Source organism: Nannospalax galili, unplaced genomic scaffold, assembly GCF_000622305.1.
Source record: "Nannospalax galili isolate Female #2095 unplaced genomic scaffold, S.galili_v1.0 scaffold324, whole genome shotgun sequence".
NCBI lineage: Eukaryota > Metazoa > Chordata > Mammalia > Rodentia > Spalacidae > Nannospalax > Nannospalax galili.
In genome coordinates, this window is record NW_008353027.1 from 451,365 (window position 1) to 470,304 (window position 18,940).

The window sequence follows — 18,940 nt, forward strand, 5'->3', positions numbered from 1 at the left end:
TGTAACACCTACAAACCACAGCAATGACTGACCCAGTAACCTATCTCTATTGGTGCAATAGTGACACTTTTATCTTAAGGTAATCAATATATATCTAATAAGACAATAGGACAATTATATAGGAGGAAATTCATGCATTATACTGTAACACAGGGCCAAGTATACATGGTTGGAGAGGTCATAGACCCTAAGGAGGAACCTACTTCTATCATTTTCCTAGACCAATGTAATTTTTTGCTATATTCTAAGTGTACCTCTCATTATTTCTTTTTACAAAAGCTGAAGACCATTACAAAGTTCCACCACTGGTCAAAATACAGAGAATAAGTGACTATGAGGTGTCCAGCTGTTAAGTGATACATCTATAATGTAATCTCCATAGCTAAGGTTCAGGGGACATTGTGCAAGGGGGTCAAGAAAGATTGTAAGAACCAGAGGGTTAAGATACCAGGTCATGCTCTGTGTCCTGTGCCTGTTGAAGATGTGAGCCCTCCTCCTTCTACTTCATCTCTTGCCTCCACACCTCCACACCATGATGGAATCTGATTCTTCTGCAACAGTAAGCTCAAATAAACTTTTCTGTCTATAAATTTCCCTGGTTATGGTGATTTATCACAGTAACAGAAAAGTATCTAATACTTTTCTGTACCAGGATCATGGGGTGTTGCTGTGAAGAACCTGACCATGTGGTTTTGGAAGGAATGTGGAAGACTTTGGAAGACTGGACTAGAAAACTGGTTGAATGCTGTAAAGCAGAGCTTAATAGACCATTCTAGAAGAAGCCTGGAAGAAAACAGTGCTGAGAGCAAAGTAGTTCCAGAGGAAAATAAGGACTGAAGCAGCCACTGTGATATTTTGACAAAGCATCTGATTGCAGTCTACCCCCTAGTCTAAAAGCTTGCGTGAGGCTAAGTTGAAAAGTACTGATCTAATTTCTTTTGTGAAGGAAATTTCAAGACAGCTCTAACGTGTAAATGATGTGTGACTAGTAACAGTGAATATTATGCAGATCTATAGTGAAAAAGAGAAAATAGGGCAGAAAGAAATACAGAATGTACAGTTTAGAATGAAAAAGAGCACTGGGAAGCTTAATTTTGCAGCCAAGGTGTATGATGGAGTAGAGGATCCCTTTGAAAAGAACACTAAACCCTTTAAGAAGAGGCCTAGAGATTTGCACTTAATGGAAACCTTCAGAGCAAGACCACCAGCTAAGCCTCCACCTGTGCAAGGAAAAAGCCTAAAAAAAATGCATAGAAAATTGCAACCCACAAAACCTACAAATGTGGAAGAACCTGGCCAGGGTCCATACACATGTGTTATTCTGAATGTTCACAAAGTGAGTAAATGAATAAAAAAAAGAAAAGAAAAAAAAGAAACAAACAAACAAAAAACAGTGGGTGACCTTTAAAGACCCAAATGCTCAGGTATACTACATTACAAAATAAGCCAAAATTTTGACATTTAAAAAGCAACAATATGGGGGCTGGAGAGATGGCTCACTGGTTAAGACCACTGGTTGTTCTTGTAGAAGAACCAGTTCGAATCCCAGCACCCACATGGCAGCTAACAAATCTTTGCAACTCCAGTTCCAGGGGATCAGACAGTCTCTTCTGTCCACCGGGGGCATTGCACACATGGGCCCACTTACCGACAGGCAGGCAATACATGCATAATATAAAATAAAAAATAAAATGTCTAAACAAAGCAAAAATATAAACTTTCAAAATCTTAGCATGTCTAAGACGTAGAGATATATAAATTATGAAACAGGGATAAAGAGGGTCCTCTAGAGGGCTAGTGGTCTCATTCATAAACATTAAGTCCACACTAAGGAAAAAACAGGCAGGTGATTGGATTACTTTGACATACACAACAGCACATACATTACATGCATTTGTGTGTGTGTGTAATATGTAGCGACACATAAAGTCAAAATTCATTGTGTTTATTTGCTTGTGTAATGCAGTACATGCTTTGTACCAAATAATGTGGATAGAATGGGATATTTTAGGGCTAATGTTGAAAAAACTTAAAAATGACACAATGGTGTTTCTTCTATTATTATTTTGAAATGTACACAAAAGCAGAATAGGCAAAAATTAGCAAAAAGAATTTAAAGGTTCACTTTAGAAAAAGAAGTGCATTTAAGTTCAAGTAATGAACCAAATATAGAGGCTCTCCAAATGTCAATGAAACAAAAGACCCCCAAAGTGACAGTGAAGTCAAGAAAAGTCACGCCTTACACACAAAGAGCACTCACATTCCACCCTCCTCCTCCTCCTCAACCAGTCCCACCCTTTTATTCCTCCCCCAACCCTATCTTCCTCTTTTCACAAACCTTCTCCAATCACAAGCCCACCCTCTTCTTATTCCAAGACCTACCCTCTTCCTCTCATTGCCCCACTCTTGATAATATTCCCTAACACTGAATAATCTTCCTAATTTCCATTAATCTGTATAGCTAAGTGCATGTGTTAATCAGTTTAATTTATGAAAACCATAGCTGAAATGCAGTTTTTGAAAATACTTGAAAATATTCATGTTGACTGTACTGTTATTACTTAATATCAACCTTGCTTAGCAAAATAGCATGACACAATTTTCTCGATAAATATTAATGTATCTCTCTCGTTTACTTCCTTCATTTTTTCCTTCTTTCCTTTCTTCCCTCATTCATTATTTCTTTCCTAACTGTGATCTAATAAATTAATTAATTATGGATGTGGCGGTTTGCATGAGAATGTCTCCCATAAGCTCCAAGTATTTGAACATTTTGTCCCCAGTAGGTAGTGATGTTTTGGGAGGTCTTAGAAAGTGTGGTCACGCTGGAGAAAGCATGTCACTGGATGTGGGCTTTCAAAGTTTTTAAGTCTTGTCAGATCTCCAGTTGCTCTCTGCTTCCTGTGCCTGCTTGAAGATGTGATCACTGAGCTTCTGCTCCTACTCCAACTACCTCTGCCACCATGTCACACATCATGATGAACTCTTGTTCCTTTGGAATAGTAAGCTAAATAAATTCTTCATTTTATAAATCCCCTTGTTCATGGTGTTGCTATCACAGCAAAATAAAAGTAACTAATACAATTGACAATTGATTTTATAGTATGTTACACAATTCATCTAGAGTGTTAGAAGGTTTAAAATACTTGTGATCTGTGAGTTGGAGTGGAATGCTTGACTAAATATTTTATATCTGTCAATTCAACATATTTTACAATCATGAACTTTGAACTATGAGCGTGTTTGGGGGCTGTTGCCATTTCAAATATTTTTTGTCAAATGTATAACCAATACTCTTTTTGGTAAGAAATTTTCAGCAGAAAGATAGTTATTTTTCCTCAAGTAAATGTTTACTATTTCAGTGCTCCTTAATTCTACATGAGGTAGAAACCAGCCTATCAACTTGAGCTCTGTCATTACTGTGTCTCATATTTCTTCTAAATTACATTTTCATGTTCTAAAAAATGCTTTATTTATGTTTCTCCAATATGCATTCTCCTATCACTGAAACTTATACTGTCTTCTCCCCTTTATGAGCTGTCATATTTCTAATTTCAAGTCAAAGTTAAATGGTCCTTTGTTTAGGTACATCATTTTTCTGGGCATGATGATGAACCCCGTTACTGTTAACTCTGTACACACCCTTTTTTATAATTGTTCTATTGAATTTAGACCAATCTATTGGTAAGAATACAGATCTCCACTAAACTGCAAATTACTTGTGGGCAACACAATCATCAATTGACAAGATGCCAAATAGACCACTCCTCCTCCTCTGTTGTCAATATTACTCAGTAGAAGTCAGCCAAGATAATAGATTTCAAAGCCTCTGGAATTAATACTCATGAATTAAGATGGAAGCCTCAGAAGAGATAGAGCTTTAGGTGGTTGACTTAGGATATTCATCTTCCACTCCAGTGCACATTAGTTTCAGATGGGAAACAAGAAATGCATTAATACTCAGAGTTTACACACATAAGCAAAATACTAAAAGTAGAGTCAAATCCCAAGGAAAAGTCATGGATCCTAAATTAGACTCCTTGCTGAAAGATCACACATATGAACACATTCGTGATTCTGGCACCTGAATTACAATGAATTGCCTGTGAAGGAATGGAACCACAAAGTAACTTAGAGGAAAACAAAGTCAACTATGCAAACTGGATGCTGCTTGTCAATGTTTCCCAGACCAAAGAGTGATACAACTATAACACTGTCCCATGGCTTATGTACAAATACTAAGTGTCTTTTGACATCTTCACAGTGAAAAATGCAGACCTCTGTAGCAGCATTACAAAAACAATATTGTCTTAATAGAGTACATATCTTCCTCTGTTTCCTTAATTATTCAAAAATGTATACTTTCCCAGGTCATTTGTTCTCAAGAAGTTAGTCTCACATGATAGTGCATCTGTCTTGGATCCACAACTGAAGTAATTTTCACTTTCTAAATATATCCAATGAATTTGTAACATGATATAATTGGTTGCAATGGAATATGAATATTTTTCTAAATTTTGTAAAAACATATAAATCCTCTGATTTATATGTAATTTTAATAGAATCAAAGCTGAATTTCTTAAAAATATCAAACTGCTTTGAACAAACAAAACTAATTTTTGTGGATAATAGACTGCTTTTTAAAAAAAATTATTACATTTGAAAATCCTCTCCAAAACCTATATCTTGCAGGTTATTGCCAATGTTTTCTTCTAATAGTTACAGAGTTTCAGGCTTCATACTGAGTTCTTTGATCCACTTGGAGTTGACTTTTGTGCAAGGTGAAAGATACGGGTTTAGTTTTATTCTTCTATAGGTGAGATCCAGTTTTGCCAGCACCATTTGCTGAACATGCTGCCTTTCCTCCAGCGAATGTTCTTGGCCCCTTTGTCAAATATCAGGTGGCTGAAATTGCATCTACTCATATTTGGCTCTTCAATTTTGTTCCATTGATCTATGGGTCTATTTTTGTGCCAGTACCATGTTGTTTTTATGACTATAGCTCGTACTACAGTTTAAAGTCTTGTGTAGTAATCCCCCCAGCATTGCTCTTAGTGCTCAGGGTTGATTTGTCTATCCAAGGTCTTTTGTGCTTACATATGAATCTTGAGATGTTTTTTTCCCACTTACACAGAACATCATAATCATCTTTATACCCCTTTCCCCATTGGTGCCCTCCCATAGGCTCTCTCAAACCAGAATTCATACATTCTGTCATTTGTGTTAAGGCCTATCATGTCAAGTTAATGTCTCCAGATATCTCTCAGTGCAAGTTGATTCACTGAGGTTAAGTCAGTCTATCTAGAGTCCCTCCCTTTATGAAGACCATCTCTTCTTCAGCCAGCAATAATCTGCTACTAATGATTTTTCAACTAAGATTGGAACTATCCATTTCCACAATTTTGTACTGGGTTTTTGTCTGCTTAAATATGTATGGGTCCTGGGCACGCTGACATCATTGCTGTAGGTTCACATGAGAAGGGTCCCAGGCACCTGTAGAACTCTCTCCAGATGGTCATGCACCTCTTCCCTGACTCTTACAATATATCCACCCCCTCTTCCACAATGGTCCCTGAGTCTTGGGTGGGTGGATTTTAATATAGGAGTCCTGTCCAAGGACCCACACTCTGTAGACTCTTTTTATGTATGTTTTGGCTATTTGTGACCCTTTTTTTTTCTTTCCTGGCCTCAGGTTGCATGAGGGAGTTTCACTGATGAGAACTGAAAGATTCATTAATGTTCTCTTCATCACTTGCTCTATGTTCCTTGAGCCTTAGGTGTAGAGGTTGCATACTAGATGTGCCACATAGACTTGGACAATTCAAAGACAATCTCTGTGTATGACCAGTTGTGAATCTCTGTAATAATCCTTCTCTGTTCAAAAGAAGCTTCTTTGGTAAGTGGTGACTGGGATATTTATCTCTAAATTTAAAGATCCATATTTTGCACATAGTAAGAAATTACATTTGTCTAGGGATGTGACAGTCTTGGGATTTTCTCTAAAATCTATGACTTCTCCAGCTATGTGTATTTGGCTAGGTTCACAGAGCCACACATGAGGTTCCTCCCACTGAGTGGACTTTAAAAACAGAATCATAATTGTGCTTCTGTCATACCAGAAAATAAAAAGTCAAAAGCACCTGACTGCATCAGACTCTTAGTGCATCCCTGTCTTTGTCAATACAAAATATATACTGCTCAGGCAAGGTTATTATAGGAGTTAAAATTGTTAATAACTTCAAAATACATAGAATTATCTCAAAACATAACATAAATATCTGCTCACATTTTTCTTAAATTCTATGCCAAAACTTAATAGAAATTTCCATATTCATCAAGCAATTACTTATATGACATTAAAATATCCTGTCCACTGATGACATGCTTTAAGATAGTATAAGATGCTTCTGTATTTAAAGTAAATCTCATAGTTTAATTCAGAAATATAAGACAATGACAGAATCATAATGTGAGGACCATTAAAAAAATAAAAAACAAAAAACTGAGTGTATCTTAGCTCACGACCCTATTCTAATTTGCCTGGCCACTATTTTATGGCTAGAAATCCACCAATAACTTTGAGAGTTTTCCAGTGACAGAAATGTTGTCAACTATCCTACATGGGTACATAGCCTATGATATGAGGAGGAAAAAGAAACCACGTTTTTATTAGCATGTATTCACTGTATAAATTAATGTTTCATAAAAATGATTTATTTCAAGTATGCCATGTACTTGGAGAATATTTACTGCTCATCGGAGGCCTTTCTTTCATCCTCCTCCTCCCACTGCCCATTAGGCTTATTTTTTCACCCAGTCACTTTCTGTTTTTTTTTTGTTTGTTTGTTTTGTTTCTTTGGTCATAATGGTTTGTTGTTATTTTTACTTCTTCTTAGATAGTTTGATGTTATATTACTATGTTAGTAGTTTCTGCAAATAATTGTGTGCACTATACCTATGCTGAATTGATTAGTGGTTCCACAAAATCCACAAATGAGAGAAAGCAAGCAATATTTGTCTTTCTGAGTCCAACTTAATTTGCTTTATATGATCTAAAGTCACATCTGTTTTTCTATAAATGATGTAATTTAACTCTTTGTGACTGAATAAAACACCATGGTGTGTATGCGTGTGCATAATAAAAATGTGGTACGTTTATAGAACGGAGTTCTCAGACGTAAGAAAAGATAGACTTATGAAATTTGCAAGCAAATGGGTGTAACTGGAAACTGTTATACTAAGTGAAGTAACAGACAGAGAAAACCAAGTGATGTATCCCTTATATGTGAGTATATATCCTGATGTAACAGCAAGAACCATGAAAATGGAAAGGAAACAGGAAGGTAAAAGGAAAGACAGAGACTTAAAAAGGGTGATAGTGTAGAACCCATGTTACCAGGGGAAAGTGGGGTGTTCAGCTGGGTGAGGAGGGGGGCATGCAGGGGTACCATGGGAATGGGGGAGAGGAAACTCAGGAGAGGGTGAGATGGTAGCAGGGAGATATTGCTGGGGAAATATTGCAAAAATGGTGGAGCTTGGACTGGTGAGAAGAGAGGGAAGTTGGATGTGGGGATAAAAGGAGACATGAATGGACCTCACATGGTGTGGGAAGCCAGGACGAAATGTCTTGGCTCAGAAACCATCCTGAGAAACACACATACAGTATCTGAACATTAGTGCATGTGTGTGCATATAGGTTGTACAGCAAGGAGTACAGTGCCAGGCAGGAGAGACCTTCCTTCAAGTTGTTGATCAGGGTAGTCCAAGAGACACTCAAAATAACACAGGCTAATTGTTGAGTCCTTGATTATCTCCCAGAACATGAAGCTCAGACCCTGCTGCTGAAGAATGGACAAACTTCAGACTCAACAATTGGAACAATGGAGCTGGAACCAACCCAGAAGCCTTCTCCATGAAAAAAGTAAAAATAACATAAAACCATTATAACCAAATAGCTATCATAATTCTACAGGATACTATGCAAGCTTCTAATGGAGAAAATTAAACAATGATGTAACCCAGCTCTAAAGCCTAATAACCACAATGACTTCCAAAGCAAACTACCTCTATTGGAGTAACAGTGGAACTGTTATCTGGGAGATACACACTTTTTCTCAGCACAATATATTTAATGGTATCCCTTCTCCAGTGCAGACTTTGTTAATTGGTTTACGGTATTAGTGCTTTCTTCCATTACATTGATCTGTTTGTTTTCATACCAGCACCATGTTTTATTGCTGTCTTTTTGTAATATACGCTGATGCAAGATAGCATAACATCTTCTAATTATTTTTTCTCTAAAAATGCTTTTAGTATTTCCACAGGTTTCTGTGATTCTCTACAAACTTGAAGTTGTTTTTAATTTGGAGAAAACTGTAATTGACATTTGATAGATGCTTCACTGAGTCAGGCTTACTTTGTACAATAGTGCAGTTTAATGATACAGTGAATAAGACTTCCCCTTTCTCCACATCCTTTGCCAGCATTTTGTGTCATTTGTTCTCTTGATCTTAACCAGTCTGACTGGGGTAGTATGAAATCTTAAAGTGCTTTTTTAATTGCATTTCCCTTACGACTAAGGATGTTGAACACTTTAAAGGTATTTTTTACCCATTGATACTCACTCATTTGAGAATCTGTTTAGGTCCTTAATCAATCTTTTTTCTGATTCATTTGTTTTCTTAGCTTGTTTTTTAGCTCTTTGTATATTATGAATATTAAGTCCCTGTCAGTTGTGTAGCTAGTGAATATTTTCTCCTCTCTGTGTTTCCTCTTTCCTTATCATGTCACTCCATCTAAACAATATGATTTTTCAATTTGTTTCTTTAGTTTTAATAAAACCACTTTTGATCAGCATTACTAATTTACATTACGGTGTTTGTGCTAGATTTCTTTGTCAACTTGACATAACTGGGAAGAAGGAACCTCAGTTGGGGAATTTCTCCACCAGACTGCCTTGTGAATCATTTTCTTGATTTTTGAGTGATATCAGAGGGTCCACCACTCTGTGTGTGTTGCTCTAAACCATGGGTAGATGGTCCTCAGTTGAAAAGAAAGCAGGCTTACCACACATATCAGAGGAGTAAGTAGTATTCCTGCATGGTCTGTGTTTCAGTTCCTATCTTCAGGTTCTTGACCTGAATTCCTACCCTGGCTCCCCTACATGACAAAACTAACCCTTTGCTCCCAAATGTGCTTTTGGTTTGCATTTCATCAAAACAATAAAGATTAACTAGGACAGCATATTTAAAAAAAAGTGTGACTTTTATCATGCATTTTAAAGTTCAGAGCTAACCCTCACTGCTGAGAACCTACTTCATATATCTCTGAAAACTGTTGTTTACCCTTTCTTTATTGAAACAGTATCTCCAGCATGAAATGAGGAAGTAGAATTCATTATCCACTCTTATATTATCAGAGAATCTTACCCTTTGATCCCTAGATTTAGAACACCACATACCTACAACTACAAACAAATGGCTATCAAATTCCCCTACTGTTTGCAAGGACAGTAGCATATATTTTTCAATGCTTTTCTATTAAATACATAAACACATTCATATACTGTCTATGACAGAGGGCAAAGAAGTGTCCTGAGGGTTTAAGGCTGTATGACCAGGTCACATGAGGAGCCCCTCAGTCAGTGAGCTTGTTTACAATATTAGTAATCTCAAGATAAGAAAACTCATTCCCACACTTTTGGTTTTACATGAAACACATCAATGCTTCTGTAGAGGAAGATTCCCAGAGAGCACTCTTTTATCTCATTCATCTTCTCTTTTGGTTTCATTTAACCTTTGCTCCATGATAGTTATAAATTCATAAAAAATAATAATTAGAATTTTTTGTATAAGGAGGAATTGATTGTATTGTATACAGCTTCTCCAAATAGTAAGTTAAAAATATTAAATAACAGGCTAATACAAGTCTTTATACATGTAGGGTCTTCCAAAGTCATTAAGACATTATATGATATCCTTGTGTATCATTTACAGAGTTCCTTCTATAGTCAAACTACTTCCTGAAGATAAGTACAGAGATGAAGATGTCAGTGAATTCTGTTCTCCTCAGCTATTCAAAATAAAGCTTCACTGAACATTTGGCACCACTTAATCTGTCATTTAGTGTGAGGATTAAAGCTGTCACCATTTTCTACTATTAAAGTACAAGTTTTTATGCCATGTTGACTCTAAACTCTATTTAAAAGGTTCTAAAAATAAGTTGATGTCTTGTTCTGACTTTTACAGCTTTTAATATATTTTTGTGGTCTTTAAAAAGAAATAAGTGCCATATTGATAGATCATTTGAGGTAGTGCTCTGAATTTTCAATATTTGTTAAGAAAGTACAAGGTAAATATAAAGAGCTTAGCCAATGATATGCTAAGTAAAAAGTTGTGAGTTTGAGCTTATACTAGAGAACAGAGTAGAAATTAAAGAAGTAATTTAATTTAGAGAGAGAAGATTAGACCAAAGGACTTATTTGTGGTTTGGAATTAGAAATAGAAGTTGAAGCTACCTTCAGAACTGTTTTACCTTTCAGACTAAGTAAGATGGATATGCTATTAATTCTCATATGAGTTATGTTTTTAAGGATATAGGGTATGCTCCTGTTCTCCACAAGAAAAGATAAGCCTAGAATTAATACATCAGTGCAAGAGGGTCTGAGACAGTTGACCTGTGCTAGCTTAACCCTATATGTTAAGAGCAAATGTGCTTTCTCTCCAGTTCTCTTTGACTTATTTTCCTTTGCCCATCAAGTGTATAACTTGTTAGCCTCAGACCAGAAGAGTTGGGACCAGAGGTTTTTTTTCAATTTATTTTTGTTTTCTGTGTATGACCATTATGCCTGAATGTGTATAAGTACATCCATGTCATGCAGTGCCCATCAAGGACAGTAGCAGAGGTTGTTGCATCCCCTGGAACTGGAGTTATGGATGGTTGTTGGCCATCATGTGGTCCTGGGGTTTTAATCCAGGTCTTCTGCAAGAACAGTCAATGCAATTAACTACTGAGACATCGCTCTGGCCCTGAGCTTTATTTACAAATGCAGTTGAAGTCTACCTAGTCTAGAAAAATACAGAGCCTAATCTAATATATTAATGTATTTTTGACTTTCAGACCTATTTACTATGAATTTAAAACCAACCCAACAAAGCAGCACCTATCTGACACTGCTCAAGGGATAACATACATAATGGGATTTAAAAATTTTTTAATTGAATATTTGTATTTTTCATAGAATATAGTTTGGTTGCATTTATATCCCCTCCCTATCCTCACCTCCCCCATTACCTCCCACTCAATTTAATGTACTTTCTTTTTATTATGTACTATTTTTCATGAATGAGTATGGACTGCATGTATATAAGTGTACCTGTGTCATGGAATGCTTGCAGAGGTCAGAAGAGGGCATTGGATCCCCTTGAACTGGAGTTACAGACAGTTGTCAGCAACCATATGTGTGCTGGGTATTGAACTGCAGTCCTCTGCAAGAGTAGCTGGTGCTCATAACCACTGAATCATGTCTCCAGCCTCTTTACTTTTTGATATATGTAATACAGCCTACAAAGTTTTGTTTGTGTCCCTAAATACCTTTTGGTGTGAGTCAACCCATGGGACCCTGATATCTGTGATGGTTTGTGTTAATTGTCAGCTTGACAGGATATGGTTTCACCTAGATGACAGGTCTCTAGGCACACCTGTAAGAGATTATTTAGCCTCTGTGAATGCCTGTCAGAGATTTTGTTGATGGAGTAATTAAAGTGGGAAGACCTATCCTATAAGTGAGTAACACTGTTCCCTAAGTTTGTGTCCTGTATTGAACAATGGAGAACCATAAACATTTGGAATGCTCTACGTGACTGTAGAGGCAGGCAGTGTGACCAGGTGACCCAATCTCCTGCCACTATGACTTTGCCATAATGATGGGTTATGACCTTGAAATGTGAGCAAAAATAAACCATTTCTCCTTTAAGTTATTTTTGTCAGGGTAGTTTGTCAGGGTAGCAAAAGAAAGTAACTAATACAACCTCTAAGAGATTTACTTGAGAGTCAGTGAAACGGATATGTAGTAAACAATTTTCAAACTACAGGTTTTGAAGGATTGATTTTTGTTTTTAGTTTTTTGGTTTTTTTTTCAAGTGGCTGATGTGGTACAAGCTGATACTGAAACAAAACCCAGCATAGAACTGAGGAAATGAAATGGGCAGCAGGCAATAATTTTAGCTGATGAACTATTGGTAACTGTTTACTTCTGGGTGTAAGGGATGACTTTAGTTAGGCTGACTAAACTCCAGTGGGTGAGCTTGCACATCTGGATTGCCCTAACATATATGACAGATGCATGGAATCAGGTGGTGGGGGGGCTATGAGGGAGCATGGATGGGAGAGGATGGTCTAAATACAATTAAGATGTTAAAATGTAAGAAAAGTAAATTATGCAGAATAAATGCATTGACATGTATACACACAAAATTCTGGCTACCTAATTTCATCAGATCATTAAATTTAATCATCATAAAGTTATTCTGTATTTTTATAGATATTTCCAAATGTTCCTGTTTATTTGTCATATTGGTAGATGGTCATGAAGAGTTGACAGACCTACTCTAGTCTGCCAAACACAGTTTGGGTAGCAACAATTTCCAAACCTAAGTAACTAGAAAAATGGCTCAGTCGTTAAATGTACTTGTTTCTCTGGGAGAAGACAAGGTTCAGTTCATAGCACTCATGTTGGCAAGCTCACAGCATCCTATAACTCCAGCTTCAAAGGATCCAGAATAGTCCTCCATAAGCACCTACACACTCATTGCAGACACATGCAGAAACACACATGCACAAATAAATAAAAAAATTAATCTTAAGAAATATTCAGAACCCAATCCAAAGTAAATCAAACAGACAAGACCCTATTGAGACAAGAAGGAGGAAATCCAGAGAACAAATTGATTGAGTATGATCTATAAACTGTAAAGAGGTAAAAAAGCAAATCTACAATGTCATCATTTTAAAAACATATTTATAAGATATCATAATCTAGATAAGTTAATACAATTACAGAAAAGAGTTTGCTTTATGGCCAAGTGTGCTGAGGAGAAGGAATGGGAGAGATTGAGAGATAGGAGTAGGATTTCTATAAGAATGTAAGTTTAAATTTCCTGACATAGTTTAGATTTTAATACAAAAATTTGGGGAGAAATTAATTTGCACAAATTAATTTACATAAATAATTTGCTCAGTTTACATTTTTTTCAGTTGTTACAAAGCTGCCTAATGGTAAAAGTCTTCTCTACTCTTTTCTTAAAGAATAGACCCTTTCACTGGTAGAAATATTTATGAGCATTCACACAGTATAGTATAATATTTTTATTTCTAGGTTGCATTTTATGGAGAAAAATGATCCAGTGTGTACTGATTAATAGTCATTAATCTAGTATTAAAATGTCAGAGCTTGGAATTTTTGACTTTCATTTGGGGAGAACTGTCTTCAATACTTTTTAAATGACAAGTAAAATTTCATTTTGAATTATAAGGAAGCTCAATTCTTGACAGATTTAATGATTTTGACAGCACCTAATTCAAATGGAGTTTTGCTGATCTCTGGAAATGAGAGAATTTTAAAAAGGAAATTATTCAACAATGGAACAGCATCTGGAAATAGAATACATGGCATTTGTCTGACTTTTCAACCTCTGAGACTTACACAGGATCACTAAGTGATCTTTTAAGGAATTTTCTGAAACCATTGCCATACAGAGGGGTCCTACGCAAGAAAACATTGTGCTTTAAACTGACAGTTCAAGCCACAGTATTATAGTGGAACTGTTTTAAACACAATTCCATGGTATTCATGGGAAACTGTAGAGCAACTGTTCAACACATATTATTGAAAAACAAGTCAAATGTAATAAAAATAAAATACAAACCCAAACCCTTAACTACAAGTTTAACCTGAAACACATATATACCTACAAATATGCTTAGGGAAAAGAATGTATACTTAGGAAGACATCAAGTTTTCTAGGGTCAGGTATCAAAACATACTTCTGGAGTTGTTCTCATAAAGGAGGTAGTTACTCCAGAACCCTATGCAAAATAAACCAAAACTACAAAGAATATCAGTGGACTAATAATGATATCAACAATCAATGATTATGCATGTTTTCGAAGAGAAGGACCCCCATACTAAAATATAAACATAACCTATCATGTAAATACTTTAACTAACAAATTTTTAGATAGATGAAAGAATGAAGAGGACAAGAGTCATAGAGTCAGGGATTTTGGGTGACTAGCAAAGTGTCATGTCAATAAGTGACAGATTACAGATTTAAGTACAGATGTGCATGCAACATTTCATTAAGCTTTGTAATTTCTGAGCATTGACACTTTCCAATGAATTGCAATGTGTTTCCTTGTCAGTAGCAAGCATGCTGGACTAGGAAGTTACAAGATCTTAAGATGGAGTCATGGCTCTTTGTATGTGTGTGAAATGTATGCATGTTTCAATAGTGTGCATGAATGTGTGCATATACATTTGTGCATATTATAGGCCAATGTCAGATCTCTTCCTTGATTGTGCTTCAAGTTATTATTTTTTATTTTTATTTTATGTGGATAAGTATATTACCTGCATGTATGTAAGTACACCCTTATCATGTAGTGTCCACAGAGATCAGAAGAGGGCGTCAAATTACCCTGGAACTGGAGTTATAGATAGTTGCTAGCTGTTATGTGGATGCTGGGTATCAAACACGGATCCTTTGCTAGAGCAATCAGTGCTCTTGACCACTGAGCCATCTCTCTAGCCCTCCCCATATGTTATTTTTTATGTATTTTTATTAAGTTTTTGTGCATTTCATATAATAGATCTCAATCAAATTTAGACTCCTTCTCCCTCCCAACTTCCCCTTAGCCTCCCCCACTGGATTTCAAGCATTCTGTCATATATGTTAAGGCCTATTCTGTCAAGCATTTGTACCCTGATGCCCCTCCATGAAAGTTCATCCACTGGAGTCTAGTCAGTCTAAAGAGTCACTCACTTAAAGAAGATCTACTCCCCCTTATCCCGCCAAAACAGTTGCCAACTCTTCCTCTCTTAAGGTTGGGACCTGCTGTCGATTTCCACAGTTCTATGTTGGGGTTTTTGTCTGATTCTCATTATGGGTTTTGTCCATGCTGTCACCATTGCTGCAAATTCATATGAGCAAGTTCTCAAAGACCTGAAAGCCTGTTTCCTTATGTTCATGCACCAACCCTGGCCTAAAATTTTCTGTCTCCTCTTTTGCAGTGAGTTCCACAACTGGTCACACTGGGAATATATATGTCAGAAATATGCTCAGTCCCAAGTAACACATCTAAAGTGGAACCTCTATACTTAAAGCTCAAGGAATATAGTGGAAGAGAGGGTAGCGAGAATATTAATAGATCTCTCTCACCAACAAAGCTTCCTTGGACAACATAGTGTGATGCACACAGAAGGCCACAACTGGCCAAGTTTTAGAGAATAAGAGACTGCAGAGAAAGTGTCTCTGGATAGAGCTACTATATTAAGTCCCACCCACCCATGGCTCTACCTTATTGTTTGAGCAAGGTTCGCTTAGTGCATCTAGAGCTTATCTGTTTGATTAAGGTGGCTGGCCAATGAACTTCAGGGATCTGTCTCTGCCCATTCACCTCTGGGGTTCCAGAGACATGCCAGCCTATTTTCTTTTATGTGGGTGCTGGGGGTCCAAACTCAGATTCCCTTGCTTACTTGACAGACATGTTATGAATAGACTGATCTCCAAAGTTTTGTGGTTATGGCTTCTTTACTAGATGGTAATTCACTATCTCCAAGAGCACAACATTTCCTACATCTGAACAGAAGTGGCTGAAATTAAATTCTGTCCTATTTATGCACTATGCTTGTAAAAGACTGTATGTTTGTTCTTCGGCATCCGTGCCTGAATATTTAAAAATCATAGGCTTTAAAGAGAAAAATGAAAGAATGTACGGTATTTAATGTAACAGGATATTATTACCAGCAGCCACCCAAATGACTTCAAATTCATACCCATCAAAACAGTGCCTTGGTACCACTTAAATAAAGAAATAGAAAATAGTTGAATACATATTAAATATTATAAAATGCATTCAGGGTGCTACAGAGATGGCTTAACACTAAAGAAGTCTGGCTGCATTTGCAGAGGACCTAGGCTTTTTCCCAGTACCCATATGGCAGCTAATAGCTGGCTGAAATCCCAGTTCTAGAGGATCTACCAGCCTCATCTCAGCTTCTCAGACATTCTATCCACAAGTGCAATTACATGCATGTAGGTAAAGCATACACATAGTAAGAATGAATAAATCAAGGTAAAAGGAAAAGATAATAAAATGAATTCTGTCTGAAAGTCAACTTAAGTTTAGAGTTACTAAGATTTACTTCTGAGGATACCAAGAATTCTAGTACCATTTGAAAAAAAATTAAAAAGGTTTTCTATGTACTGCTGTGTAGCACTTTTTTCCAATGTGAAACTTTCCCTCCAGGAAGGAGAAGTAGACTGATGAGACTCAGGAGGTAAACAAACCTCACATGGCTGGGAGAGTTGAAAAAAGTGTAAAATTCACCAGGTCTCCTCCCCAAGGTTGTAGACACAGTGAATAATGCTAGTGGAAGAGATAGAACGGCCAAGCTACCAACAGGCAATTTTTCTCACCTGGAAGTCAAGTTAAACAGAGAGCTCCAGGATGCAGCTTCTGTGGGCTGTCGCCCGTGTTGGGGTGGGCCATTCCACAATATAATTGCTTTTCTGTAACATTTCCTCCTGGAAGTAATCCTTCAGCCACAAACCTGATAGTTACCCCAGTAAAATGTTCACCAAGTTGGAGTTCAGCATAACGGTTTCTTTGGTCTGGATAGTGAGTAGATGCATGCATATCAGGTCTCTCCAGGGAAAGTTTTATATAACATGTGCTTTGTAGGAACAATGACAACAACTTAGAAGAAAGTGTGAAGTTTGAGAAATAAAGTGACCTAAAAATAATGTTGCTTAGCCGACCATAAGGCAGCGTTTCTGAGCCGTATTTCAATTTTGCCTTAATAAAGAAACAGCCTGACTCTCTGCATTCATTTTAAGCTAAGATCAGACCCAAACTGTTGAGAACAAGTTCCTTCATATTTCTCTCAGAACTATGCCCCCAGGCAATGGTTTACTCATTTAAAAAAATGGAATAATATAAGCAGCTCCAGATGGGGAAATCAGACCCACTCGTATCTTGTCAGAGAATACTGTCCCTGATCTCAAGATCAGAATATCATACACACAAATCCTGAGTGTTTCTTAATTTCTCTCATTGTTTAAAATGAGAAAGACAATGAGAGCTTTAATATGCTAATTAAGCACTGACAAATTCATTCACTATGTTTGGTGGAGAGTATGTTGGGGTTCTGAGGGATTAAGGCCAGGTATAGTTCACCAGGCTCAGAAAGATGGTTTACATTACAAACTAACTTTTCGTTTGCAAGCTTAGGTAAAAGTCTTCAGTCTAGATTATGCCCATTTTGTCAGTCATTTTTACACCACATGGAAAATATTTTATCCTCTTTAGGAAATTTAAGGAACAAGAGAAAATATGCAGTGCTATTTTAATATCTAGTATTCTGAGAGATGGGGAAATTCTTTAAATTTTATCCTAAGTTCCATTATAATGATTTTTATTATATTTTAGTATTCCATCCACTATTCTTATGAGAAGACACCACACAAATACACAAACACATACGTTGGCTTTCTTTTTTATTTTTAAAAGAATATTTTTAAGACCAAAAATGTAGAGAATAGGATTTTTACACAAAGAATGTCTCTTTCAGTATACCAATCTGTGTGACTTGCAAATTAGAAGAGCAATGTAATAAAACCAGGAAGTATTTCGTTAAGACAGCCTGTTATCAAACAGCTTATGGTGGGTAAACGTGTGGATTGTAAAGAAATATCTTGTAGGAGGAAACTTTGCTATGAGTTGAGGGTTTGAACATAAGGAAACAGAGGCTTTTGGGCCTCTGGGGACTTGCTCATATGAACTTGCACAAGACCCATGCAGATTCAAACTGTCAATAAACCCGGCACAGAACTGGATGGATCGGCAGCAGGCCCCAACCTTAGTGGAGGAACTGTTGGTATCTGATTACCTGGCAGTGTGAGGGAAAGTAGATCTTTAAGGTTGTGTCTCTAGACAGGCTGCCTAGACTCCAGTGGATGAACTTGCTCTGAGGGGCATCTGGGTACAAATGCTTGACATGATAGGGCTTAACATATATCACAGAAAGCATGAAATCCAGTGAGGGCCTATGATGGGAGGGCACAGATGGGGGATGGGCTCTACATTTGATTAAGATCTATTATTTGAAATGCACAAAAACTCAATAAGAAAAAGAAACTATCTTTTGTAAGTTGCTGAACTCAAAATATTAATAGATCCTAGAACAAAGTGGTGAAAAAAAGTAAAATTTACATTTACAGACAAGAACAATTTTCAAATCAAGTAATTTCTCTTCATTTAACAGAACTCTACGAGTCCATGTTTATTCCTAAGTTAAATACTCAAGAATGTCTATTTTATTATAGTCATTATATATGCTGAAAGAAATTAGTATACTCTGAGAAAGTTGCACTCCACTAATGATACGAGGCTTATCTGTCCATAAAATATATTTTTTATTTAAAAGAAGTACACAGAGTTTCAAATTAAAGATTTGAGTACAGATCTGTATGACACCATTTCACTAAGCTCAGTAATTTCTGAGCATTGACACTTTCCTATGAATTGCAATGTGCTTCTTTGTCCTGAGCAAGCATAGCCTGAAGATGCCTAGGACAAAAATCAATAGCTGAAATATGAAACCAAAGAAAATGAGATAAGGAAACAAACTAGGAGCTTTTCATGTAAGGTTTTTTAAATT